This window comes from Macrotis lagotis, chromosome X (assembly GCF_037893015.1).
Source record: "Macrotis lagotis isolate mMagLag1 chromosome X, bilby.v1.9.chrom.fasta, whole genome shotgun sequence".
In the NCBI taxonomy this organism is placed as follows: domain Eukaryota; kingdom Metazoa; phylum Chordata; class Mammalia; order Peramelemorphia; family Peramelidae; genus Macrotis; species Macrotis lagotis.
In genome coordinates this window covers 143,756,627-143,783,831 of record NC_133666.1, presented here as the reverse complement: position 1 = coordinate 143,783,831, position 27,205 = coordinate 143,756,627, and the positions used below count along the sequence as shown (strand labels likewise).

At 38.6% G+C, this 27,205-nt stretch overlaps 1 protein-coding gene across 1 annotated transcript in view; it reads left to right on the top strand.

Moving 5' to 3' along the window:
- The first annotated feature begins 21,005 nt into the window (after positions 1-21,005).
- DHRS7B (dehydrogenase/reductase 7B) overlaps positions 21,006-27,205 on the top strand; it is an 81,705-nt gene continuing 75,505 nt past the window's right edge. The window contains exon 1 of the mRNA XM_074204848.1: positions 21,006-21,136. The gene's annotated coding sequence lies outside the window, so the exon portion shown is untranslated. The remainder of the gene's footprint in view (positions 21,137-27,205) is intronic.

Here is a 27,205-nt window from a genome sequence, read left to right as displayed (position 1 = left end):
TTCCAACTTTCAAATGATCCTCCTATCTCAAGAGATTTTTAGACCTCCCCCCCACACACACACACACACTTTCTTGTCCTTGATCATTGTCTTTGATGCAGGGAGAGATAGACAATAGAAAAATGATGAATTTGGAATCAGAATACCTAGACTTAATTCCCAGTTTTGCCATTTACTAGTTGTTTGATCTTGGACAAGGCACTTAACCTCTTAATTCTTTTCACAGTAAAATGAGAGGGTTGGACTATATTATCTGTGGAATCTTTTTCAGTGCTAAATATATGATCCCAGAACTAGTCAGACAATAGAAGCTGGGCAGGGTTCAGCTTGAAGATAGTCTGATCTAATTAGCTCACTGGAGAGTGAGAGTAAATGCTAATAGGCACTTTAGTACTTGAAATATTAAAGACAAATCCCTTTCTTGGTCAGTTTACTTTGTCCCTAAACCACCACATTGAGCTCTTTTTGTTCCACTGATGAAATGGCAAATCCATATCTTGAACTTAACACAGATCCATATTTTATAATTAACAATTTGCTTCAGCAAAAGAGAAACCTCCTTCCAATTGCAAAGGAAAGCTGATTGCTGCCTCCAGAATGAATGAGTGGATCTTTGCAATTCTAGATTTATAAAAGAACTGCTCCACTGTGACACAGTGTGTCATAATGAATAGAGACCTGATTCTCTTGCAAGTCATCCTTCCTTCATTTTTTTTTTTTTAGGTTTTTGCAAGGCAAACAGGGTTAAGTGGCTTGCCCAAGGCCACACAGCTAGGTAATTAGGTAATTATTAAGTGTCTGAGGCCGGATTTGAACCCAGGTACTCCTGACTCCAGGGTCAGTGGTTTATTCACTACATCACCTAGCCACCCCTATCCTTCCTTCATTTTCAAAGAGGACATAATGAGGTGGTATCTTGACTTGTGAGTGAAGTGGATTTAAGTGAGACAAGATTGCAAGTGAGTCATCAGACTCACCCTCTCTTCAAGAAGGATGGAATTTTAGAGGCAGAACAAAATTCAAGATAGCTGTGAATGGCCCAGGATGCAGTAGAAGACCTTGGCATCTTTGATGTCTGACCAAGGTCTAAGACCTGCAAGAATTAGCTTTGTGGGGAAGCTAGATGGTGCCCTGGATAGAGCACCAGCCCTAGAGTCAGGAGTATTCTGAGTTCAAATTTGACCTCAGACACTTAATAATTACCTAATTACCTAGCTGTGTGACCTTGGGCAAGCCACTTAACCCCATTGCCTTGGGGTTAAAAAAAACAACCAAAAACAAAAGAATTAGCTTTGTGATTATAGTGAAGTCCTTTAATTCCCCTGTGCCCCCAGGAAAATCTCCCAGGATAAATTACAGATTTATGCTTCTGGTTCTTTTTTGGTGAATGAAGTTACCTTACTTAGCATTCATCACACTGATGAAATCAATATTCTTCCTACTTCCCTCCCCCAATAAGACAAACTCAGAAACTTTGTGCTGGACTGAGATAATTTCCAGTCTCAACATTTGTGAAAATATGATCATCATAAAGGCTTCAAGGATTTTTTTTTAATTTTTGCAAGGCAATGGGGTTAAGTGACTTGCCTAAGATCACACTATTAGTAAGTTAATTATTTTGTGTCTGAGAACAGATTTGAACTCAGGTCCTCCTGATTCCAGGGCTAGTGCTCTATACACAGCGCCATCTAGTGGCCTCCAAGCTTTAAGGATTTATTAAGCATTTTTGTGCCATGGACTAGGAGTACAAAGACAAAAGTGAAAGTCACTGCCCTTAAGAAGCTTGTATTCATCATCCCTCAGTGCAAATTTCTCCATGAATATATTCCTTCCTGAGGATAATGATCATTGTTGGAAGGGATGTGGGAAATCTGGGACACTATTACACTGTTGGTGGATCTGTGAACTCATCCAACCCTTCTGGAGAGCTATTTGGAACTATGCCCAAAGGGCAACAAAAATGTGCATACCCTTTGACCCAGCAATACCACTACTGGGTCTATACCCTGAAGACATGAGAAAAAGGGTAAAAACATTACTTGTACAAAAATATTTATAGCAGCCCTGTTTGTGGTGGCAAAGAATTGGAAATCCAGTAAATGTCCTTCAATTGGGGAATGGCTTAGTAAACTGTGGTATATGTATGTCATGGAACACTACTGTTCTGTTAGAAACCAGGAGGGACGGGATTTCAGGGAAATCTGGAGGGATTTGCATAAACTGATGCTGAGTGAGATGAGCAGAACCAGAAAAAACACTGTACACCCTAACAGCAACATGGGAGTGATGTTCAACCTTGAAGGACTTGCTCATTCCATCAGTGCAACAATTGGGAACAATTTTGGGCTGTCTGCAAAGGAGAGTACCATCTGTATCCAGATAAGGAGCTGTGGAGTTTGAACAAAGTACAAGGACTATTCCCTTTAATTTGGAAAAAAGAAAACAGATATCTTATTGTCTGATCGTGTTACCTCTGAGAATTCTCTTCTCTTTAAGGATATTATTTCTCTCTCATCATACCCAAATTGGATCAAGGTAAAACATGGAAACAAAGTAAAGACTGATGGAGTGCTATCTATGGGGTGGGGGTGAGGGAGGGAAGCAAGATTGGGGGAAAATTGTAAAACTCAAATAATATCTTTAATAAAAAATATATATATATATATTCCTTCCTGAATCATGCCAAACCTAACTGATTTTTTTCTAAACTTCTATAGTACTTATTACTGTGCAAATTTAGGTCATTGCACAAAATATAGTTTGAGTGATCCCTGTATTTTAATCTTGCTCAATTTTTAGATACTATGCTCAGTCACATGGAAAAAGAGGGCAGGTCCCCTAGAGGATTATTTCATTCTTATCTCCCAATGATTCTATAATAGGGAGGAGCTAAGATGTCATTTATCCCAATTCCATCTTAAAAGCAATTTAAAATTTGGCTTTGTTGGTAAATCCACTCCAATTGCTTAATACTTTGGTGTGTCAATAAACTCCTTTTGTTTTATTTCTTGTTGTTGTGTCCAACTCTTCTAGACCCCATTCTTGGCAAAGACACTGGAATGATTTACCATTTCCTTTTCCAGTTCATTTTACAAATGAGGAAACTGAGACAAACAAGGTTAAGTTTGAGGTCATATTTGAACCCAGGAGGATGAGTTTCTGACTCCAGGTCCATCATTCTATCCAACCTACCCCTTATTTCCTGAGTTTGCCTCAAAGCAGGATTTTTCTCTGATCATTCCCTTTCTTTTTTGGTCCTGACCTCAGAAAATTTCCAGTGTGAAAACTTACACTTCCAATAACGATCACCAGTACTTAGGAGGAGTCAGAAGTAGGATTTGAAATCCTAGAAATATTAAAACTTGTTCTCTATCTATTAAGCTAAACTGCCTTTCTTACTACATTCTATCCACACATTTAGCACTCAATTTTCTAGGGTAGTAGTGAGTAGAGAAAGGCAGCCTAAGAGTCAGGAAGAGATGAGTTCAAGGTCTTTCTCAGATATCTCCTGGTCATGTGTGACCCTGGGCTTGGATAGTTACTGGCTATATAGCTACTGTTGTTGAGAAAACTAAGGTAAACAGGGTGAAGTGACTTGTCCAGTGTTACACAGATAGTAAATGTCTGAAGCTAGATTTAAACTCAGGAAGAAGAGTCTTCCTGACTCCAGGCCAGTACTCTACACTACAATGCTATCTAGCTGCCCCAACCTTGGGCTTAGCATCTTAATATGTCCACGCCATGGGTAGCTCTCCAAGACTATAAAATGTATTGATAAAGAGCTTTTCTTCATTGGTAGCTATCTATGTGTTAGTTGCACCGGTTACTTGAGTCCTTTGGCCAGCAGAGGACTGTTCTTAGCTTGCAGTGAATGAGATGGGAGGCAGAGATGGTAAAGCATTCCAAATTTTATTAGGGTCACACAGCAGCTTATATCCTAGTCTACTTCTGTACTTGTGGACAGCTCATGCTACCAGCTTAAGCACCAATCGTATTAAAGATTACACATTGGGGGTGGCTAGGTGGCTCAGTGGATAAAGCACCAACCCTGGAGTCAGGAGTACCTGGGTTCAAATCTGATCTCAGACACTTAATAATTACCTAGCTGTGTGGCCTTAGGCAAGCCATTTAACCCCATTGCCTTGCAAAAAAAAAAAAAAAAACCCTAAAAAAAAGGGTCTTTAAACCATTACCTTTGTCATTTCACAACTGTGGTCCTCAAGGATCCCTAACATCTATACCAATGAAATCATCAGCCTGTTATAGAGACAGATATAGATAGATATATTTTATATGTATACACACTCTTTTGTTTTGTTCTCTTGGGTTTTTTTTTTATATGTACTGATATCATAGTGCCTAACTTAATAAAAGCTAGTTGACTGACTGTCTCCCTCAGTAGAATCCAAGTTCTTTGTGGGCAGGGGCCATGTTTTGCATTCTTTCTGTATGTACTGCACTGCAAGTCAGGTCCCAAAAGAATGCCTCAATACATAGTAGGTATAATTTTTAAAATCATTTTCATTTGTTTTGTTTTTTAGATTTTTGCAAGGCAAATGGGGTTAAGTGGCTTGCCCAAGGCCACACAGCTAAGTAATTATTAAGTGCCTGAAACCGGATTTGAACCCAGGTACTCCTGACTCCAAGGCCCGTGCTTTATCCACTATATCACCTAGCCGCCCCTTAAAATCATTTTTATTGATGCCTTTTTTTAATAGTATCCTAGTTTACCCCTGTATCTCTCTCCTACTCTTTCACTGAGAGTCATCTCATGTAACAAACTGTATTTTTTTAAAGACAAGGGAAAAAAAAAGAAAGAACAAGAAGGGGAAAAAATCAGGAGGTATAATATTGATATTGAGGTGATTAGACACAATCTCTTCAGTCAAGGATTTGTAATCTCCTTGAAAGATTAATCTTAACCTTCAGTACTAATAATAATACAACAGTAGAGGTTGGAGTGGTACCACAAAAGAATATAAAATGACCTTGAACTTGGTAGATTCAATGATATTTGTTGATGGTTTTTGATCAAACACAAATCAAAGTCATCATTCAGATGGAAAAGGTTCTTTAAATCTCATTTCAAATATAATTAGCAATCTCAAGTCCAGCTTTCATACTTGAATCCACCCTTCAGGTTCAATGATGGGGATGCCATCTTTCCCTCCTTCACAGTTGCAGTCATTGTTTTTGTTCTGCATCTCTACTGATACCAACTTAATTCCAGAAAGACTTGTGAAATAATAGTGAACAAAAACCTTGCAATTTCACACACTATCCTTTTTCTCTGTCTTATTTCATATATACAATTACCCATTCTACATTCAGAATAAATATAAAAGTTAATTTAATAATAAAAAAGAAAGAATGCTGGATTTTAAGTAGGAAAACCTGCCTTTGAGTCTAATCTCTATCACTTATGAGCTGTGTGACCTTGGGTAAACCTGTTTCCTCATTTTTAAAATGATGGAGATGAACAAGCTAGCCTTTGAGATACCTTCTAGATCCAGAATTTTCTTTGGCTCTTGCTTTGAGACAATTCCCTCAGAAGACACCCCCAAAATACTAGTACCTTATTTATTACAAATTATCCCCAGGGGAGAGTGTCTAAGAGAAAATCTCCATCAGGATATTAAATGGAAAAATCAGTTGAATTAGATTATTGTAGAAGGTTAATTTTCAGGCACCTTGATTTTAATCTGTTGTTGACTTATTCAGAAAGAATCAATCTTATTATAATGTTAATTCCCTTCAGTATTTCTTGCCTCCTTCATATGCTCCAGTTGAACAGAGGGGATGAAAATATATTCGGGATTAGAAGATTCATAGTGTCATAGTTTTAGAATAGGAGGGATCTTAGGAGCCATTAACCCTATCCTCTCATTTTATAGATGAGAAAAATGAGGTACAAAAACTTGCTGTTAGCAATCTCTGAATTTGGATACAGGTCTTCTTGACTGCACGTCTAGTCTACTATTCACAACAGAAATGATGCAGATCAATAAGACTAAGGAGAACCAAAACATCCTAAAAGAAGTTTAATAATATTCTAATCCTCCATGGAAGGGATATGGATTTGCTGTTTCTGAATATTGTCATTTCAGCTAGTCTTCCAGCAGAATTAAATATGTAACAAGCAGAAAAAAGGAAAATAGTTTCCCTGATGTAGAAACTCAAGTAAACAATTACTTTCATTACTTTTCAGAACATAATAATAAATCTCATTTTCCTCAAGGGAAAACTGCTGATTTATTTTCATAAAAGTACAAAAGGCAAGAAAATTTATCTGTGCCCCAGATATCTGCTCTTTGGCCTTACATTTGCAATAATCTGTGGTCCTAGTTCATAACTGTCTCCTTTTCTCATTATGTTCCTAAGATTTCTGTTTCACTTCCCACTAACATTTAAGCTTATATTCAGAGAGATGGGTAGTTTTTACTGGCAAATGGAGCCAACTTGGTGCTTTGAGAAGGAGGGTGGATCTTTCGGTAGGTGGCGCTCATTCTACATCAAGTCATCATTCCATATAGCCGTAGTCAGATATCCAAGAGAGGCAGAGCTTCAAAATCCTAGAATCAAGGAGTTTGAGAAATTTTCTGTGCTATCATCCTGAATCTTAGAATACTTGTATTGACCCTTCCCTTCTCCCCAGGTGATAAATTAGCCTTTTGCTTTATCATGCTCCATAAAACTTCCAAAGAATTTCTTCTCTGAGTCTCCCTTTATTTGTTGTTTTCCCCTGTTAGAATGAAAGCTCCTTGAGGTCAGGGACAATCATCTATTTCAGAATCCAAAAGGACAGGGGTGGCCAGGTGGCACAGTGCATAGACCACTGACCTTGGAGTCAGGAGTACCTGAGTTCAAATCCGGCCTCAGACACTTAATAATTGCCTAGCTGTGTCACCTTGGGCAAGCCACTTAACCCCATTGCCTTGAAAAATCTAAAAAAATAAAAAAAGAATCCAAATGGATAGCAGAGGCCACAAGGACAGTTTTCTTATGGTTCACTGAAATTTTTTTTTTAGAAAGATTTTATTTATTTTGAGTTTTATAATTTTCCCCCCATTCTTGCTTCCCTCCCCCCACCACCATAGAAGGCATTCTGTTAGTCTTTATGTTGCTTTCCATGTTATACATTGATCTCAGTTGAATGTGATAACAGAGAAATCATATCCTTAAGGAAGAAAAATAAAGTATGAGATAGTAAAATTGCACAATAAGATAATGTGTTTCTTTTTTCTAATTTGAAGGGAATAGTCTTTGATCTTTATTCAAAGTCCACAATTCTTTCTCTGGATACAGATGGTATTCACTATGGCAGATATCCCAAAATTGTCCCTGTCCTATGGAATGAGTAAGTCCATCAAGGTTAATAATCACTCCCATGTTGCTGTTAGGGTGTACAATGGTTTTCTGGTTCTGCTCATCTCGCTCAGCATCAGTTCATGCAAATCCTTCCAGTCTTCCCTAAATTTCCATCCCTCTTGGTTTCTAATAGAACAATAGTGTTCCATGACATACATATACCACAGTTTGTTAAGCCATTCCCCAAATGAAGGACATTCACTTAATTTCCAAGTTTTTGCTACCACAAACAGGGCTGCTATAAATATTTTTGAACAAGTGATGTTTTTACCCTTTTTCATAATCTCTTCAGGGTATAGACCCAGTAGTGGTATTGCTGGATCAAAGGGTATGCACATTTTTGTTGCCCTTTGGGCATTATCCCAAATTGCTCTCCAGAAAGGTTGGATGAGTTCACAGCTCCACCAACAATGTAATAGTGTCCCAGATTTCCCACAACCCTTCTAACACTGATTATTGTCCTTTCTGGTCATATTGGCCAGTCTGAGAGGTGTGAGGTGGTATCTCAGAAATGCTTTAATTTGCATTTTTCTAATAAGTAATGATTTGGAGCAATTTTTGATATGACTATGGATTGCTTTGATTTCCTCAGCTGTAAATTGCCTTTGCATATCTTTTGACCATTTGTCAATTGGGGAATGGCTTGTTATTTTTGAAAATTTGACTCAGTTCTCTGTATATTTTAAAAATGAGTCCTTTGTCAAAAATTGTTTCCCAATTTACTGCATTTCTTTTGATCTTGGTTATAGTGGCTTTGTCTGTACAAAAGCTTTTTAATTTAATGTAATAGATCTGACAGGTAAACTATTCCTTGATCTTCTTGTTTGTTTATAATAGTGGTTTTTATGTCTAAATCCTATATCCATTTGGATGTTATCTTGGTATAGGTTGTGAAGTATTGGTCTAATATAAGTTTCCATACTAACTTCCAATTTTCCCCAACAGTTTTTATCAAAGAGAGAGTTTTTATTCCAATAGCTGTACTCTTTCGGTTTATCAAACAGCAGATTAATATAATAATTTCCTGCTATTGCACCTAGTCTATTTCAACAAGCCATGATCCCCAACTCTATTTCTTAGCCAATACCAGACAGTTTTGATGACTGATGCTTTATAATATAATTTTAGATCTGGTAAGGCTGTCACCTTCTTTTGCACTTTTTTTCATTGAATCCCTGGAAATTCTTGACTTTTTATTTCTCCATATAAATTTATTTACAACTTTTTCTAACTTATTAAAGTAATTTTTTGGAATTTTGATCGGTAGGGTGCATGCAGTATTGGTAGAATTGTCATTTTTATTATATTAGCTCGACCTATCCATGACAGTTGATGTTTGCCCAGGTATTTAAATCTGATTTTATTTGTGTGGAAAGAGTTTTGTAATTATTTTCAAAAAGTTTTTGAGTCTGCCTGGGCAGGTAGACTCCCAGGTATTTATATTGTCTGAGGTGACTTTGAATGAGATTTCTCTTTCTAGCTCTTTCTACTGTATCTTGCTAGTCATATACAGAAATGCTGAGGATTTATGAAGATTTATTTTATATCCTGCTACTTTGCAAAAGTTGCTAATTATTTCTACTAGCTTTTAGATGACTTTTTGGGATTCTATAAGTAAATCATCATGTCATCTGCAAAGAGTGAGAGTTTGGTCTCCTTTCCTATTTTGATTCCTTCAAATTTCTTTTTCTTCTCTTATTGCTGAGGCTTATATTTCTAATATGATATTGAATAGTAGTGATGATAATGGGCATCCTTGTTTCACCCCGATCTTATTGGGAATGCCTCAAGCCTATCCCTGTTGCATATAATGCTTGTTGATGGTTTCAGATAGATACTGCTTATTATTCTAAGGAACAAACCATTTATTCCTATACTCTCTAGTGTTTTTATTAGGAATGAGTGCTGTATTTTGTCTTATCATTAGTATGACTGTCATCATCATTGCTGTTATCTGCAGGTAACTTACCTACAATGTCTGAGCTAGTGCTGAAAACTGCAGATAAATTTGATAGAATAGGATGAATTGTTTTTTGTTAAAAGTATTACTAATGCTCACCCAATGTTTGCTTTTTCTTCTAGTCAAGAATCCTTGTCATCCATTAGAGCTGTAATCAAGAGAAGTAAGTTTATTTTATTTTTCTCTCTGTGCTTTGTATGTTCTCATTTCAAATGATAACTTATATTTCCAACAAGTGTTTCTGTTTTATAAGCGATCTAAGTGACCCAACTGAGAAACATAAAGAATAATAAACCACCAGACAATAAAAGTGGTGATTCTTTTTCTTTTAGATTTTTCTCTTCCTTGGGAATCAGTTCTTTGGAACAAGAACATTTTTTCCTCGAATTCATAGTACCAAGCTGGGGTCAATTGTTAGATTCTAGTGTATCAATCTACCATGTGGAACAGAGGTTACAAAACTGATTGCAAAATAGACTGAAATTCAAATGCTAACTCTCCTCTCTGTGACCCTGACCTTTTATATTTCCTCATCTGTAAAATGAGGTGGTGGGACTAGATGGATTCCAAGGTTCCTTCTAACTCTAAATCCTTGATCCTACTTAATTCATTAATTAGTAATAACTAATATTTATATAATTTTTACTATTTGCTAAGCCTTGGACTAAATGTTTTTCAAATATTAGCTCATTTGATCCTCACAATAATCCTAGAAGGTATATGTTATTTTGCACATGAGGAAACTAAGGTTATGTGATTTTTCCCAGGGTCACTTAGCTAAGAAGTATAATAGCATTCTGTATAAGGAAGAGATAGAGGTTAATGTTATTTTTTTAAACTATCCCACCCTCTCCTTTGATATATTCTAATTATCTGTGTATACTATTCTTTGGGAATTAGCATGATGCAGTGGAAATATCAGAGGATGTGGGTTTGAATCCCAACTTCCCCTTTAGTACCACAGTGTGACCTTGGACAAATCTCTTGCCTTCCATGGTGGTGGTGGTGGGGTGTCCCTCAGATCCTCATGTCCAAAATGAGTAAGTTGGAGCAGTTATGACTCTGTGATCTTTTGCTGCTACCTTTAAAATTGTGTACAGATTCTTGCTTTGCATGGAGATCATAAAAGAGGGCAATTTGATATAACTGAAAGAAAAATGAATTTAGAATCAGAATACCTGGGTTTAAATTTCAACTCTTCTAATTGCTAAATCTGTGATTTCAGGTTAAAACTTTGCAGGTGGGTAGGTGGCTATTATAAATGAAAAGAAAAACCTGCTAGAGTGAGAGAAAGTTGTACATTTTATTCATGAACCTTGCAAGATATATACCTTACAAGGTACAGGTACTTCACTCCTAGGCGTGAAGCACCTGTATTTTGTCAAAAGTTTTTTCAGCATCTATTGATATGATATGATTTCTTTTCTTTTTTTTAGGTTTTTGCAAGGCAAATGGGGTTAAGTGACTTGCCCAAGGTCACACAGCTAGGTAGGTATTAAGTGTCTGAGGACTGATTTGAACTCAGGTACTCCTGACTCCAGGGCTGGTGCTATATCCATTGTGCCACCTAGCCACCCCAATCATATGATTTCTGATAAGTTTGTTGTTGATATAATTAATTATACTAACAGTTTTCCTAATATTGAACCAACCCTGAATTCCTGGGATAAATCCTACTTGATTGTAATGCATTATCCTAGTGATAACTTGTTGTAATCATTTTGCTAAGATTTTATTTAAGATTTTTGCATCTGTATTCATCAGGGAGATAGGTCTATAATTTTCTTTCTCTGTTTTAACTCTTCCTGGTTTAGGTATCAGCACCATATTGGTTTCATATAAAGAGTTAGGCAGAGTTCCATCTTCACCTATTTTTCCAGAGTTTATATAAAATTGGGACCAATTGTTCCTTAAATGTTTGGTAGAATTCGCTTGTGAATCCATCAGGCCCAGGAGATTTTTTTCTTAGGGAGTTCAGTGACGGCTTCTTGAATTTCCTTTTCTGAGATAGGGCTATTTAGGTTTTTAATTTCCTATTTAGGTTTTTAATTTCCTCTTCATTTAATCTGGGCAACTTATATTTTTGCAAATATTCATCGATTTCACTTAGATTGTCAAATTTATTGGCATATAGTTGGGCAAAATTATTCTGAATTATTACTTTAATTTCCTCCTCATTGGTGGTGAGTTCACCTTTTTCATTTATGATACTAGCAATTTGGTTTTCTTCTTTCTTTTTTTTTAAATAAAATTGACCAGAGGTTTATCAATTTTATTGGTTTTTTCATAAAACCAGCTCTTGGTTTTATTTATTAGTTCAATCATTTTCTTGCTTTCATTTTTATTAATTTCTCCTTTAATTTTTAGAATTTCTAATTGGTTACTTAATTGGGGATTTCTAATTTGCTCTTTCTTCAATTTTTTTAGTTGCATATTTAGTTCATTGATTTCCTCTTTCTCTAATTTATTCATGTAAGTATTTAAAGATATAATATATTCCCTGACAGCTGCCTTGAGTGTATCCCATGGGTTTTGGTATGTTGTATCATTATTGTCATTATCTAGGATGAAATAATTAATTCTTTCTATAATTTGTTGCTTGATTCACTCATTCTTTAAAATGAGGTTATTTAGTTTCCAAGTAGTTCTGGGTCTTTATCTCCCTGGCCCACTATTGCATATGATTTTTAATGCATTATGATGTGAGAAAGATTTATTCACTATTTCTGCCTTTCTGCAATTGATCATTATTGATTTTTATGCCCTAGTATGTGGTCAGTTTTTGTGTAAGTGCCATGTACTGCAGAAAAAAAAGTATATTCCTTTTTATCCCCAATCAATTTCCTCCATAAGTCTATCATATCTAGGTTTTGTAACAATCTTATTTGCCTCCTTACCTTCCTTCTTGTTTATTTTATGATTTGATTTATCTAAATCTGAGAGTGGGGAGGTTGAAGTCTCCCACTAGTAGAGTTTTGCTGTCTATATCTTCCTGTAACTCTTTCAACTTCTCTAAGAATATGGATTCTATCCCATTGGATGCATACATATTCAGTATTGAAATTACTTTGTCTATGGTACCTTTTAGGAGGATATAGTTTCCTTCCTTATCCCTTTTAATGCTATCTATTTTTTTTTAGGTTTTTACAAGGCAAATGGGGTTAAGTGGCTTGCCCAAGGCCACACAGCTAGGAAATTATTAAGTGTCTGAGACAGGATTTGAACCCAGGTACTCCTGACTCCAAGGCAGGTGCTTTATCCACTATGCCACTTAGCCGCCCAATGCTATCTATTTTTTTAATTTAATATTTATTCTCATTTTGTACAATTAATGTTATTTTTACATTAGTAAAATATTCTTGTTTAAGAGTAAACAAGATACCCCCTCCCCCCCATAAATATAGACTTGCTTCAGCGATAAAGTAAAGGGGAGAGAAAAAAAATTAAAAAATTAGTAATAATTGTAGGTATGGCCAGGTGGCATAATGAACGGAGCACCAGCCCTGTAACCATGAACACCTGAGCCCACATCCGGCCCCGTACACCCAACAATCACGCAGCCGTGTGACATGCAAGCCACCCGATCCCCACTGCCCTGCAGAAACAAACAAACAAAAAGAACAAAAAAGACCCAAAATAAAATAAAATAGTAATAATAGTAGGGGTGGCTGGGTGGTGGACAGAGCATTGGCCCTTGAGCCAGGAGCACCCGGGTCCCAATCCAGTCTCAGACACCCAAGGATCACCCTGCTATGCGGCCCCAGGCAGACCACCCAGTCCCAGTTGCCCTGTACCCCCCCCAAAAAATAATAATATTAAAAAATGTGCTTCAGTCTTTGTTCTAACACCAATAACTCTGTTGTGCGTGGATCACATTCTTTGTGATTAGTCCATGGCAAAAGTTACTTCCATATTTTTCCAACGTTGCCATTGCTGATCGCAACTCCCTCCTTTGGTATTTCTCCACTACCATGTACTATATTTTCTCTCTCCTTTCACTCTGACTCTGCTGTAGGGTAGCTGAGTGGCACAGCAGACAGATCTCTGGCCCTGGGGCCAAGAAGCCCCGAGTCCCCATACCACCCCTTAGGCCCAGAATCCACCTGGCCCTACGGTCCTGGACAGGTCATCCAATCCCAGCCCCTTGCAATAAGTAAAAAAGAAAATGTGTTATATCTGAACACTCTCCCCCCATGATCCATCCTCTCCTCCATCACTCACATCTCCCACTGTTGCCCCCTCTCCTTACTCCGAATGCCTATACCCCACTGAGTATATATGCTGTTTCCTCTCCTAGCCACCTCTGATGAGAGCGAAGTTTCTCTCATTCCTCCTTGCCTTCCCCCCTTCCATATCATTGCAATAGCTCATTATAATAAAGAAAAGTCTTATTATATGACATATCTTGGCCTATTCCCCCTTTTCCTTTTCTTTCTCCCATTTCATTTCCCTTTTTTTTCCTATTAACTCCATTTTTACACCATATTTTATCTTCAAATTCAGCTTTCTCCTGTGCTTCAACTATAAAAGCTCCCTCTACCTGCACTATTAGCTGAGAAGGTTCATATGAGTATTATCAGTGTCATTTTTCTACACAGAAATACATGCAGTTCATCATCATTAAGTCCCTCATATTTTCCCCTTCTCCTCCAATCACTATGCTTCACCCGAGTCCTGTATCTGAAGATCAAACCTTCTGTTCAGCTCTGGCCATTCTAAAAGGAACATTTGAAATTCCCCTGGTTCATTGAAAGTCCATCTTTTTCCCTGGAAGAGGACATTCAGCCTTGCTGGGTAGTTGATTCTCGGTTGCATTCCAAGCTCTTTTGCCTTCTGGTATATTCTATTCCAAGCCCTACGAGCTTCCAATGTAGTTGCTGCTAAGTCCTGTGTGATCCTGACTGCAGCTCCATGGTATTTGAATTGTGTCCTTCTGGCTGCTTGTAATATTTTCTCCTTGACTTGGGAGTTCTGGAACTTGGCTATGATATTCCTAGGGGTTGGTTTTTTGGGATCTCTTTCTTGGGGGGGATCTGTGGATTCTCTCCATTTATGTTTTGCCCTCTGCTTCTAGGATATCAGGGCAATTTTCCTGTAGTAATTCTTTGAAAATGATGTCAAGGCTCTTTTCCTGATCATGACTTTCAGGTATTCCAATAATTTTTCAATTATCTTTTCTAAGTCTGTTTTCCATATCAGTTGATTTTCAATGAGATATTTCACATTTTCTTCTAATTTTTCATTTTTTTTGGTTTTGAAGTATTGATTCCTGATTTCTGGCAAATTCATCAATCTCCCTGAATTCTATTCTTTGTCTTAAGGATTTGTTCTCCTCAGAGAGTTTTCTTATCTCTTTTTCCATCTGGCCCATTCTGCTTTTTAAAGCATTCTTCTCCTCCATAACTTTTTGAACTGTTTTATCCATTTGACCTAAGCTGGTTTTTAGCATGCTATTTTCTTCAGCATTTTTTTTTATTTCCTTGACTAGGCTTCTGATTTCATTTTCATGTTTTTCCTGCATCTCTCTCATTTCTTTTCCCAGTTTTTCTTCTAACTCCCTCACTTGATTTTCAAAGTCTTTTTTAATCTCTGTCATAGCCTGAGCCCAATTTCTGTTTTTCTTGGAGTCTTTAGATGCAGGTGCTTGTGCTTCCTCATTTTCAGACTGAGTGTTTTGATCATTCTTGGGCTTATTTGCAAAATATTTCTCAGTTGTGTTCCTCTTTTTTCTCTGCTTGCTCATTTTTCCCAGCCTGCACCTCTTTTGGGGTGCTTCCTGATCTTTTGGGACACTCCCACAAGGGTCTCAGTGTGTGAGGCTCTTTCCTCCCTCCTGGTCTGTGAATGACTATATGCGCCCCCCTCTGCCATGGGGCTGAGGTGGGGGGGACCCTGCTGCTCCTCCGGGGGGCCTAGACTGCAATCAGGATCTGAATGTGGTCAGAGCCCTAGAGTCCTGTTCCTGGGGCTGAGGACAAAGCTCTGCAGTCTCTCTCTCTTCACTCCCCTCCCTAGGTTCAATGAGCTCATGCCCTGGGGGCTCCTGTTTATGGGTTCCACCTGCTTCTGTTCCTGGATCAGGGCTGCAGAAAGACCATGTTGCTTGCTGTGTGCCCTGAAGGCTGGGCTCCAAGTGCTCCCTCTGGTAGAGGTCCACCGCTGTTCCCCCACTTTGTGCTTGGTGCTCCCTGGGGTGCAGCTCAGGAGACTCCCCCGCTGCTGTGAGCAGTGGCTCCCAGCACCCTGGGGCTGCTTCCGGGAGGCTGAAGTTCTTTCGCTCCAGTGGGCCACCCCTCTGGCAGGCCACCCCTCCAACCCCCGGGAAGCAGAGACTTTCTGCTCTTTTCCAAGTTACCTTGAGTAGGAGAACTGCCTCATTGGGTCCCTCTGTGGGTTCTCCAATGCTATCTATTTTTGAAGCTGCTTTGTCTGAGATAAGGATTGCTACACCTGCTTTTTTCACTTCAGCTGAAGCAAAATATATTTTGCTCCAACCTTTTACCTTTACTCTATATGTATCTCTTTGCTTCAAATGAGTACCTGTAAACAGCATATTGTAGGATTCTGGTTTTTAATCTGTTCTGCTATTCACTTGTGTTTTAAGGGACAGTTCATCCCATCCACATTCAAAGTTATAATTACTGACTCTTTATTGCCCTCCATGCTATCTTCCTTCTGTTTATATTTTTTCCTTTTTTCCCTTTATCTATATTTCCCAGTGTTTTGTTTCTAAATATTGCCATCTTCAGTGTGTTTGCCTTCCGATATCAACCCCCCTTCCCTTTTTTCCCCTTTCTCTTTTCCCCTTATTCCCTTCCTTCTGTTAGTTCACCTTTTTCTCCCCTCCCCTCCCCCCCTTTCCCCCTTTTAATGCTTGAAAGGTAAGATAAGTTTCTTAATTTAACTAGTGTGTCTAAGCTAACTTTAAGCCAAGTCTGATGAGATGAAGATTCAGGTGGTTCTCACCTCCTCCCTTCTTCCCCTCAATTACAATATGTCTTTTGTACTTCTTGATGTATTGAGATTTACCCCATTCAGTCTCCCTCCAACCTCCCTTCTCCTCACTGCCCCCCCTTTTAAGGAGGTATTGTTTTTAAATCATTCTGAATCACAGAATAGTTAGTAGTGTCCATCATTTCCATCTATGTATATTCTCTCTAATAGTTACAATTCTCAAGAGTTATGAGAGGGGGCGGCTAGGTGGCATAGTGGATAGAGCACCAGCCTTGGAGTCAGGAGTACCTGGGTTCAAATCCGACCTCAGACACTTAATAATTACCTAGCCTTATGGCCTTGGGCAAGCCACTTAACCCCATTGCCTTGCAAAAAAAAAAAGAGTTATGAGACACTTTCTCCCAAGTGGGTATATAGCCAGTTTTGATGTCCAAATTTTCAATTTAGCTCTGATCTTTTCATCATGAAATCTTGGAGGTTTCCCATTTCCTTTAAATGTCCATCTTTTTCCCTGGAAGAGAAGGCTCAGCTATGCTGGATAGTGGATTCTTAGCTGCATTCCAAGTTCCCTTGTTCTTTGGAATATCTCATTCCAGGCCCTTCCAACCCTTAATGTTGCTGCAGCCAGGTCCTGCATAATCCTTACTGTGGCTCCTTTGTATTTACATTTTTTCTTTCTGTCTGTTTGTAGAATCTTTTCTTTTACCTGATAGTTCTGTAATTTGGCCATAATATTCCTTGGTGTTTTCATTTTAGGATCTCTTTCCAGAAGGGATTGGTGTATTTTTTTTTAGGTTTTTGCAAGGCAAACGGGGTTAAGTGGCTTGCCCAAGGCCACACAGCTAGATAATTATTAAGTGTCTGAGACCAGATTTGAACCCAGGTACTCCTGACTCCAGGGCTGGTGCTTTATCCACTATACCACCTAGCCACCCTGGATTGGTGTATTCTTTCAATAATTATTTTGCCCTCTGGTTCCATAATATTAGGGCAATTTTCCATCACTAAATCGTGTAATATTAAGTCCAGGCTTTTTTTTCTCTTCAATGTTTTCAGGAAGGCCAATAATTCTCAGGTTCTCCTGTCTTGACCTGTTCTCAAGGTCGGTGGTTTTGCTGATGAAGTAGTTTACATTTTTTCTATTTTTTTGATTTTTTGGTTTTAACACAATCTTGTTGTCTCATGAAGTCAATAGTTTCCACTGATTCCATTCTTTTTTTTTTAGAGAAGATTTTTCTTCATTTATCTTTTGCAGCTCCTTTTCCAGTTGGTCAATTCTATTTTTTTTGTTTTGTTTTTAACATTTTATTTGTTTTCCAATTATACATAATAGTAATATGTAACCATTATTTTTTTCAAGGCTCTGAATTCTACAATTTTTCCCCCTCCTCCCTTCCCTCCCCCTACCAGGTTGTCTGCCAGTCTCTACATTGTTTCCATACCATACATTAATGTAAATTGAATGTTATAGGACTAAACATAAGAATAAACATAAACCCCTCCCCCTCTCCCAGGAAGATGGGAAACCTGGAGAATAGAGAGAGAGAATAAAAAATGTACTGTAGTCTGTGTTCAGATTTCAGTGCCTCTGTCTCTGGGGTGTGTTGCTTTCCCTATCATAAGTAACCAGAGAAGTTGCTTCAATATTTTTCCCTCAGTTGCTATTATTACTAGCTGTACCTCCACTCTATTTCTCGCCACTCTCATTTATTCTATGCTCTCTCTCCTTTCATCCTGGACTTGTCCAAAAGTATGTTGCATCTGAGTACCCTCTCCCTCAATCTTCCCTATCTTCTATCACCTATTCCCCCCTTTCCTCCCCCCATTCCCCCCATCCCATCCCTTTCCTCCCATGCTTCCCCAGGGCAAGACAGATTTTCTCACCCTATTAAGTGCACATGTCATTTCCTCCCTGAGCCATTTCCAATGAGAATGAAGGCTCACTCATTCCCCCTTGCCTTCTCCCCTCCCCTCCATTGAAAAAACTTTTTTTTACTCTTATGTGAAATCTCTCAGCTTCTTCACCTCCTTTTCCTTCCTCCCAATACTTTCCCCCATCACCCATTGACTCCATCTCTTTACCACATCATATCATTATATTCTGCTCCTTCCTATGTGCTGTCTATATATATTCCTTCTAACAGCTCTTATACATGAGAAAGTTCATATGAGTTATCAATATCTTCTTCCTGTACAGGAATACAAACAGTTCAACATCATCAAGTTCCACATAGTTCCTCTCTTGCACTCCCTCTATGGTTCACCAGAGTCCTGTACTTGGAGATCAAACTTTCTGTTCAGCTCTGGTCATCTTGTTAGGAAAGTTGGAAGTCCCCTGTTTCATTGAAAATCCATCTTTTCCCCTGAAAGAGGATGTTCAGCTTTGCTGGGTATGATTCTCGGTTGCAAACCAAGATCTTTTGCCTTCTGGAATATCATATTCCAATCCCTATGAGCCCTTAATGTAGATGCTGCCAGATTCTGTGTAATCCTGACTATGGAGCCTCAGTAGATGAATTGTCTGTTTCTGGCAGCTTTTAGCATTTTCTCTTTGATTTGGGAGTTTGGGAATTTGGTTATAATATTCCTGGAAGTTTTTCTTTTGGGATCCCTTTCAGAGGGTGACCGGTGAATTGTCTTAATTTCTATTTTACCCTCAGCTTCTAGGATCTCAGGGCAATTTTGCTGTATTATTTCTTGAAAAATGAAGTCTAGGCACTTCTCCTGGTCATGGCTTTCAGATAGCCCAGTAAATTTCAGATTATTTCTTTTGGATCTGTTTTCAAGATCAGTTGTTTTTCCAATGAGATATTTCCCATTTTCTTCTAATTTTTGGCTTTTTTGGAAGAGTTTTATTTCTTCCTGCCTTCTTGCAAAGTCATTAGCTTCCTTTAGTTTCATTTTGCTTTTGAAAGAGTTTGCTTTTGAAGAGAAGTTTTTTATCTCCTTTTCCAGCTGGCCAGTTCTGCTTTTTAAGGCATTTTTCTCCTCATTTGCCTTTTGTTTTTCTTTTTCCATTAGGCCTAAACTGGTTTTCAACATATTTTCTTCAGTATTTTTTTTTTGTATATCTTTCACAAAGCTTTTGATTTGGTTTTCATGATTTTTCTGCATTGCTCTCATTTCTCCTCCCAATTTTTCCTCCACCTCCCTTAATTGCTTTTCAAAGTCTTTTTTTGAGCTCATTCACAATTTGAGCCCATTTTCTATTTCTCTTGGAGGTTTTGGATATGGAAGCTTTGATTTTGTCATCATCTGAGTATGTGTTTTGATCTTCCATGGGACTGAAGTAATTCTCTATGGTCAGATCCTTCTTTTTTCTGTTGTTTACTCATTTCCTCAATCCAAGACTAATTTACAACACTTCTGAGGCTTTGGAGTTGGTTTTTTTTGGGGGGGTCACCCCACTGGGATCTTTATTCCTCCAAGGTCTTATGCTCTCTAGCCCGTGCTTTGATATGTGAATGACCACAGCACTGCCCTCTGCCCTGGGGCTTTAAGGCAGGATCCAGCTATCTTAGCATGGAAGCCCAAACTGAAACCTGGGTCTGAGTGTAGGCAAACTGCAGAGTCCTACCCCAGGGACAGCAGAGAAATCTCTGCAGACCTCCCTTACTCCAGATTCTCACTACAGGTTCTGCAGCTGTGCTCCTCACTCCACACTCACCCAGGTGCAGCAGAGTTTTCTCACTGCCCCTTCAAGCTGTTGCAGGTGATCTCTGGGCTGTGCCGATCTGGGCTTCACTGGGTTGGGCTGCACCATGGCTTTTTTTCCCAACCCCTGGTCCTGGTGAAGCACACCTTTCCCTCGGAACTTCTAAGTTATCTTGTACTGGGAAAATGTATCACTCAGTCTTTATGTGGGTTCTGCCCCTCTAAATTTTGGCTGGAACCATCCTTTGTTTTTTTGGGGTTTGGGGCGTCGGAGTTGTCATGGAATGCTGCCTTCATGCTGCCATCTTGTCTCCGCCCCAGTCAATTCTATTTTTGAAGGACTTTTCTATTTGCCCAAGTGAGGATGAAAGAATCATTTTCTTTTTGCATTTGCCCAAATGAAGATAAGAGTTATTCTCATTTTGTATTTGTCCAGTTGTATTTTCCAAGAATTTGTTTTCTTGTTGTGAGATGTTAATTTTCTCTTGCAACATGTTAATTTTCTCTTGAGTTCCTTTTCCCAATTTTCCAATTGATTTTTAAACTCCTTCCTGATTTCTTCAAGGAAGTCTTTCTGGGCTGGAGACCAATTCATATTCTCCTCAGCAGTGCTAGGTCTCTCTGGGTTAGAATCTGTCTCTTCTAAGTATTTCTCCATGGGCCTCTCTTTTCTCCAGCCTTTTTTCATCTTTCTAGGATCTTTTGTTTGGGGTGGGGGAGGGAGTTGGCTCTCAGAGGTTTGCTTTTGAAGACCCGGGAGGTTTTGTTCACTTGGCTTAGTAATTCCAAGGGCCAGACAGTAGGGGGCGCTGGTTGCTTTCTCTGGAGTGTTTAAGGTCCTCAGTTGACCTTGAACCCCTGGAGGAGGGAGTTAATTTCTTGAGTGAACTCTGTTGTCCCGAGGGGAAGGGGGGTGTATATTGTTTGTTCTGGGCAAAGGGTTCTGCTGAAAGTATGGAGTCCAGGTCCCTGGCCCATCTGATTGTTCTCCAGGCGTGCTCTGAGACTGTGCTGGAACTGACCCTCCCATAGCTCCTCTTCTCCCTCCCCTCTGCCAAAGACTCCAAAGCTAAATTTGCCACTAACCGAAGTCTCTATGGCTGAGACTGGCCCTCTGTCTTCTCCCAACTGCTGTCCTCAAGCTGATCCTCTGCTCTCCTCTCTGGATTCACCCAGGGTCCCCTGAGACAGACTTTCTTGGTAGGTGTTCTTCTCCTAGCTTCTCTTTCTGGGTTTTGTTGATCAAATTTCTGTTAAGAGGTTTCTCTCATGTTATTTTCGTGGGGAAAAAGCAGCACTTATCGCAGTGCCTGTCTTCCCTTCACCATCTTGGCTGGAAGTTGGTTCACTGAAAATTTGCCAGCTGTCAATCAAAAATATTATCCATCCCATCATATCTTGTCAGTGGAGATCGAGAAATGCTGGTGATCATAAAGAAACATCACTTAAAGGTCCCGGCCTTTGATAGTGTCAAAGAGTAATAATAATAATAATAATAATAATAATAATAATAATAATAATAATAATAATAATAATAATTACTATAAGTTTTTATAACTATGTTACTGGTCAAAGGTTGATTTTCTTAGCTACTGTGAGGAAAGGAAGTGTCTTCCTTTAGACTTTGAAAAGAAGACTAGTCCTGTCCTCTTGCTTTTTAAATTCATAAAAAAGATCACCTCCCTTGGGCAAGATAGCATTGGATGATTCTCTTTGATATCAAATAATTGAATGGTCTCCAGGAAAGTATGTACATACTCTTGGTTATGTATGTTCTGTTCCTCTTCCCTTGTTGCTATATAAGTTTTCTGATCTCCCATGCTTGTTGTGGTCATTACTGGAATGGCTTCCACCTATAGGCTAATGTAAAATCACAGAGAATAAAACTTCATATCTTACTATATTTTTTGTCATCTTATTTGAACCCTATAGTTTTAATTTTTTGTTTTTAAGATTAAGAGTTTTGGTGCCCTTAGATTCAGATGGACAGGAATTATGAGGAGGGACAGGCCTCTGTCTGGACTCAGATGCGCTCCTTGGAAGGAAAAGGGTTTGTAGAAGAGGTCTTCAGTCTGTAGTGAGATGTGCTCCTCAAAAGGAAAGAGATCTGGAACTTTTCAAATCCTAGAGCTATTCTGAATCAGTGTATTAATTGACAGATGTGGGTTTAGACAATTTTGACTTGTAAATGGGGTAGATTACCTTTTAACAATGCTGGAGGGGCGGCTAGGTGGCGTAGTGGATAAAACACTGGCCCTGGAGTCAGGATATGCTGGATATGGGATCCCATTAAAAAAAAAAAGATAGGACAGATTTTGAGTTTATCCAAAACTGGCCTTGAAATAAGTTAAAGCTACTATTTTTTCAACTCAATTGTGGGGTTTTTTGTGGGGTTTTTTTAGTTTTTTGTAAGGCAAATGGGGTTAAGTGGCTTGCACAAGGCCACACAGCTAGGTAATTATTAAGTGTCTGAGAGGGAATTTGAATCCAGGTACTCCTGACTCCAAGGCTGGTGCTCTATCCACTGCACCACCTAGCTGCCCCTCAATTGGTTTTTTTAAAAGAAAGATTTTATTTATTTTGAGTTTTACAATTTTTCCCCATTCTTGCTTCCCTCCCCGCAACCCCCACAGAAGGCAATCTATTAGTCTTTATATTGTTTCCATGGTATACATTGATCTAAATTGAATGTGATAAGAGAGAAATCATATCTTTAAGGAAGAAAAATAAAATATTAGAGATAGCAAAATTACATAATAAGATAATGGTTTTTTCCCCCTAAATTGAAGGCAATAGTCTTTGGTCTTTGTTCAAGCTCCACAATTCTTTCTCTGGATACAGATGGTATTCTCCATCGCAGATAACCCAAAATTGTCCCTGATTCTTACACTGATGGAATGCAACTCAATTGTTTTATTTGGAAATTAAATATTCTCTGGATTTTACCACTGGTTTTAGGGATTATCACCTTTTGTAATAATTGCAGGTGTTTTCTAGTCAGGGAGGGTGTTGGAGACTTGTCACTTTTTAAGTGTGGCATTAGGTCTGTAGTGGTATTTCTAATGAATGCAAGGGTCTTGTGTGGCACCCCATTGTCTTTGTGTTGTGTTTTTTGGGATCCTCTAGCTTGAGAGCAATGTAGGTTTTCCTTGGAGTGCTGGGGCCCCTGGTTCGAGGTGCTCTGACTTGGATTATATATTTTGTAGATGTTGGTTTAAATTGTGAGTTCTATGTGGTACAGACAGAATGGAGCTCTTGGTTTTCTCTGCCTGGTCAGTCTTTCTGGCTTGTGTCTGTGTCCCGATTGAGCAATCTCCCTCTTCACTCTCCCCTCCCTTAATGAGCCAACATCTCACTGTATTTCTCCCCCCCCCCTTTTTTTTTTGCTTCACAGCAAGGAAACAGGGGAAATTGTATCTTTTTCTTTTCCCAAAACTCACGATTCTGTGCCATAGGACAGATTTTCCTGAAAATTGTGTTTTTGAAGGAGAACAGAGTTTTGTTTTTCTCTTCCTAACTTTCATTATGTTCTGATCTGATTGACAGGCAGGGTAGTCTCTCTCTCTCTCTCTCTCTCTCTCTCTCTCTCTCTCTCTCTCTCTCTCTCTCTCTGTCTGTCTCTGTCTCTGTCTCCATCTTTCTGTCTCTCTGTATGTCTGTCTGTCTCTGTCTCTCTTTCCCTTCCCCTTTTCTCAAATCCCGGGTGGGCAACAAGCAAAAGGCAAAAACTGGTTTGAATTGGTTGCTGGTGGCCTTTCCTGTACATGGGTCTCAAGTCCCCTTCCCCTTTCTAGCTGGAGGAAGTGAGTTTCCCAATCCAGTGGTTGATTGTTTTGGCTGCCTCGGTTCTGGTCTCCAGTCTCTCTCTCTCTCTCTCTCTCTCTCTCTCTCTCTGTCTCTGAATGACATGTCTGCTTGGGTTTTTTGGTTTGTTTTTGTTTTCTTCAACTGTAAAATGGGGGGAAAATTAAAATTCTTTCTTAGAACAAAATCTTTTTCCTCTTCTGATAACTTGGCTGTGCAGCTCTCCCTTTTATTATTCTTCTTATCTTTTTCACATTGAAGGTTTTTCTCTCCTAGATTCCTCACTGTCTTTCTGAAAAAATAAAAAAGTGAGTATAAGCTAAGTTTGTTTTAAGAAAATGAGACTCAATAATAGAGAGATATTTTGGTTTTGATTGAATATTTTAAAGGGTACAAATTAAGGATTATTTTTTATAAAATATTCTATTGATCTAAAAGGTATATTGTGGACATTTAGAATTTGGATGCAAATTATATTAAACTTAAATACATTTTTTAAAACCTGTATTTTGAATTTTAAAAGAAATGTCTTACTCCTCTTCATAAATCGATGAAGAAAATGTTTTGTTACTAGGTTATGAAAGTTTTTTCTTTTTTTTTAAAGATTTTATAGGGGCGGCTAGGTGGCACAGTGGATAGAGCACTGGCCTTGGAGTCAGGAGTACATGTGTTCAAATCTGACCTCAGACATTTAATAATTACCTAGCTGTGTGGCCTTGAGCGGCAAGCCAATTAACCCCATTGCCTTGGAAAAACTAAAAAAAAAAAAAAGATTTTATTTATTTTGAGTTTTACAATTTTTCCCCTAATCTCCCTTACCCCCCCCACAGAAGGCAATTTGCCAGTCTTTACATTGTTTCTATGGTATACATTGATCCAAATTGAATGTGATGACAGAGAAATCATATCCTTAAGGAAGAAGCATAAAGTAAGATCAGACAATAAGATATCAGGTTTTTTTTTCTAAATTAAAGTTAGTAGTCCTTGGTCTTTGTTAACAATTCTTTCTCTGGATACAGATGATATTCTCCATTGAAGACATAGGCTGTGCAAGTTTTAAAGGCTTAAAAAATACTCAAAAGAATTTTATTTGTTTTTTTATCTTTTAAGCGATATCTAAGTTATAACAGAGAAATTTAGTGTGATAAGCTTAAATAATTACAGATTGGCTATTTAAAATCTTAATATACAATATGAGGTACCTAAAGAAATTATATTTTCTAACTGGTCTTAATTAGCAAGTAATATTTTAAATCAGAGAGGTCTCTGTTTGTTGCTTCCCCCAGCAGCTCTTCTCTATTCTCCACTGTTCTAGAGAACTGAGAAGAGGTCACTGGGCTTTTCTTGGGGTCTGGGGGGGGCTAGGCCAGAGAAGTCAAAGCCTTTTCAATATGGAAGAGTCTGCCAGAGGTTATGGATCACTGGCAAAATTCTCCTCTTCCTCATTCATTGGAGTAAGACTTTGTTGTGGAGTTATTATTGTAGGTAATAATATCTATACTACCTATGTCAAAAGAAGAAGCCTGGCTTAGTGGGGAGAGTGTTGAATTTGGAAAGAGGAAAAGCTGAGCTCTGTGTTAACTGTATGATCCTTGGCAAGTCACTTAATCACTTCAGCATCCAAGACTTCCTAGAGGGATTGTGGTGGAGAAAATTCTCACACAAAAAACAATCACTGAACATTGATGTAACCTATGTCACAAAACTGCATTATTATTATTTTTATTTTTTTCTCTTTACTTTATTGTTCACAAGGGTCATTATTATTTCCAAATCATAATTCCTACCTATCATTGTCCAGTGTTTCGTTCCCTTCACCCAAGAAACTTGGACTGTAACCATGGGACCACTATGAGTTCTGAAAGGCAAACTTTTAATAAGGATAAGGATATTTTTTTTAGATTTTTTTTTCTAGGCAGTGGGGTTAAGTGGCTTGCCCAAGGCCACACAGCTAGGTAATTATTAAGTGTCCGAGGCCAGAAGGATAAGGATCTCGATAAAGACAATGACCTTGCCCAGAACCAGGCCTCCTTCCATGCTACTTCTTGGCTATTTTCAAAACAAGTGGACTTGTACTTGTCTTCTTCCTCTCTCCCTTCCTTTTTCTGACTTCTGGATCTCTCTTATGTTGGAATTTCCTTGAGGGCAGGGACTCTGACTTGGATCCTTTTACCCACCAAGCACTTAATATGGGCTTTATCACTCAGTCAAATGAAATGATAAAAAGAAGCTTGTGTAAATAGCATCTATTATTAGAATAGACCTGTTTTCCTCAAACAGCCAGTTTGTTCATGTAGAATTTCAAGAACTTTATCAGCTGTGAGCTTGTCAGTGCTAAAGGAAAGAAAAGAAGTCTTGGGAGTTGGGTCCACTTCCAGGAGCTCTCACCCCTCCAAAGCCAGCCAGTGCCATGTCCTGCTTTGGGGTCACTGCCTTTCTCCCCAGAATCTCTGGCTTCAAGGGGTGTGGAACAACCAGTGATGTAGAACTAATTGGTCACTGAAGATGTTACTACCTGAATATATGGGACAGAGCAGGAATGTGGCTAATATCCTGCACCCTGCATGGAATCCTGAGTGTGCATAATACTTTGGAAAAGACCCTATGGAAACCTTCCTAAACTTCCCTAGTGTTTTGGAGATTTGCTAAAGGATTCAGGACATGATCCCAGTCAAAAATTCCAACTCCAGTTATTTTCACATTGCTTATTCATCTTATGGCATCCATAAATAAATGGAATGAAACTTCAGTTAACAAAAATAAAAAAAATTATAAGATCTCAAAAAAAAAGATCATCCAACATTTATTTCCTCAGTTTTCACAACAGGAATGTGCCAAGGTGAGACATGTCTGGACATTAAGAGATGTGGAGTTGTTTGATTGACAGAGACCCCTCACTAAAGGAATTTAACTCATAACTCTAGCTGTCAGAGCTTTCAATCTCCCCCTGAGAGTAAGAGTTGGACCATGGGATGGTAGATTAAGAGCTGAAGGGACATTGGGACAGTAGGCCTTGTCCAAGTCCTGTTTTTTACAGAAGAACCAAGAGGATGACTTGCCCAAGGGCACTGGGATAGTAAATAGCAAAACTGGAATATCTTTATCTCTGAGTGAGCAAGTTCAGGCTTTTTAAGTTGAGGTCACACTTCTTTTCCTTTCTTTTTAGGTTTTTGTTTTTTTTTTTTGCAAGGAAATAGGGTTAAGTGGCTTGCCCAAGGCCATACAGCTAGGTAATTATTAAGTGTCTGAGACCAGATTTGAACCCAGGTATTCCTGACTCCAGGGCCAGTGCTTTATCCACTACACCACCTAGCCACCCCGAGGTCACACTTCTGTATTTTTCTATATATATAGATGATATGTCAATGTTTCTAGAGGTAGAGGGAGTTGTTTCTGTCTTGACTCCATACTGTTACATCATTAAGTCTTTCAATTACTTGGAAATCATTTTATCAAGCATGCAGA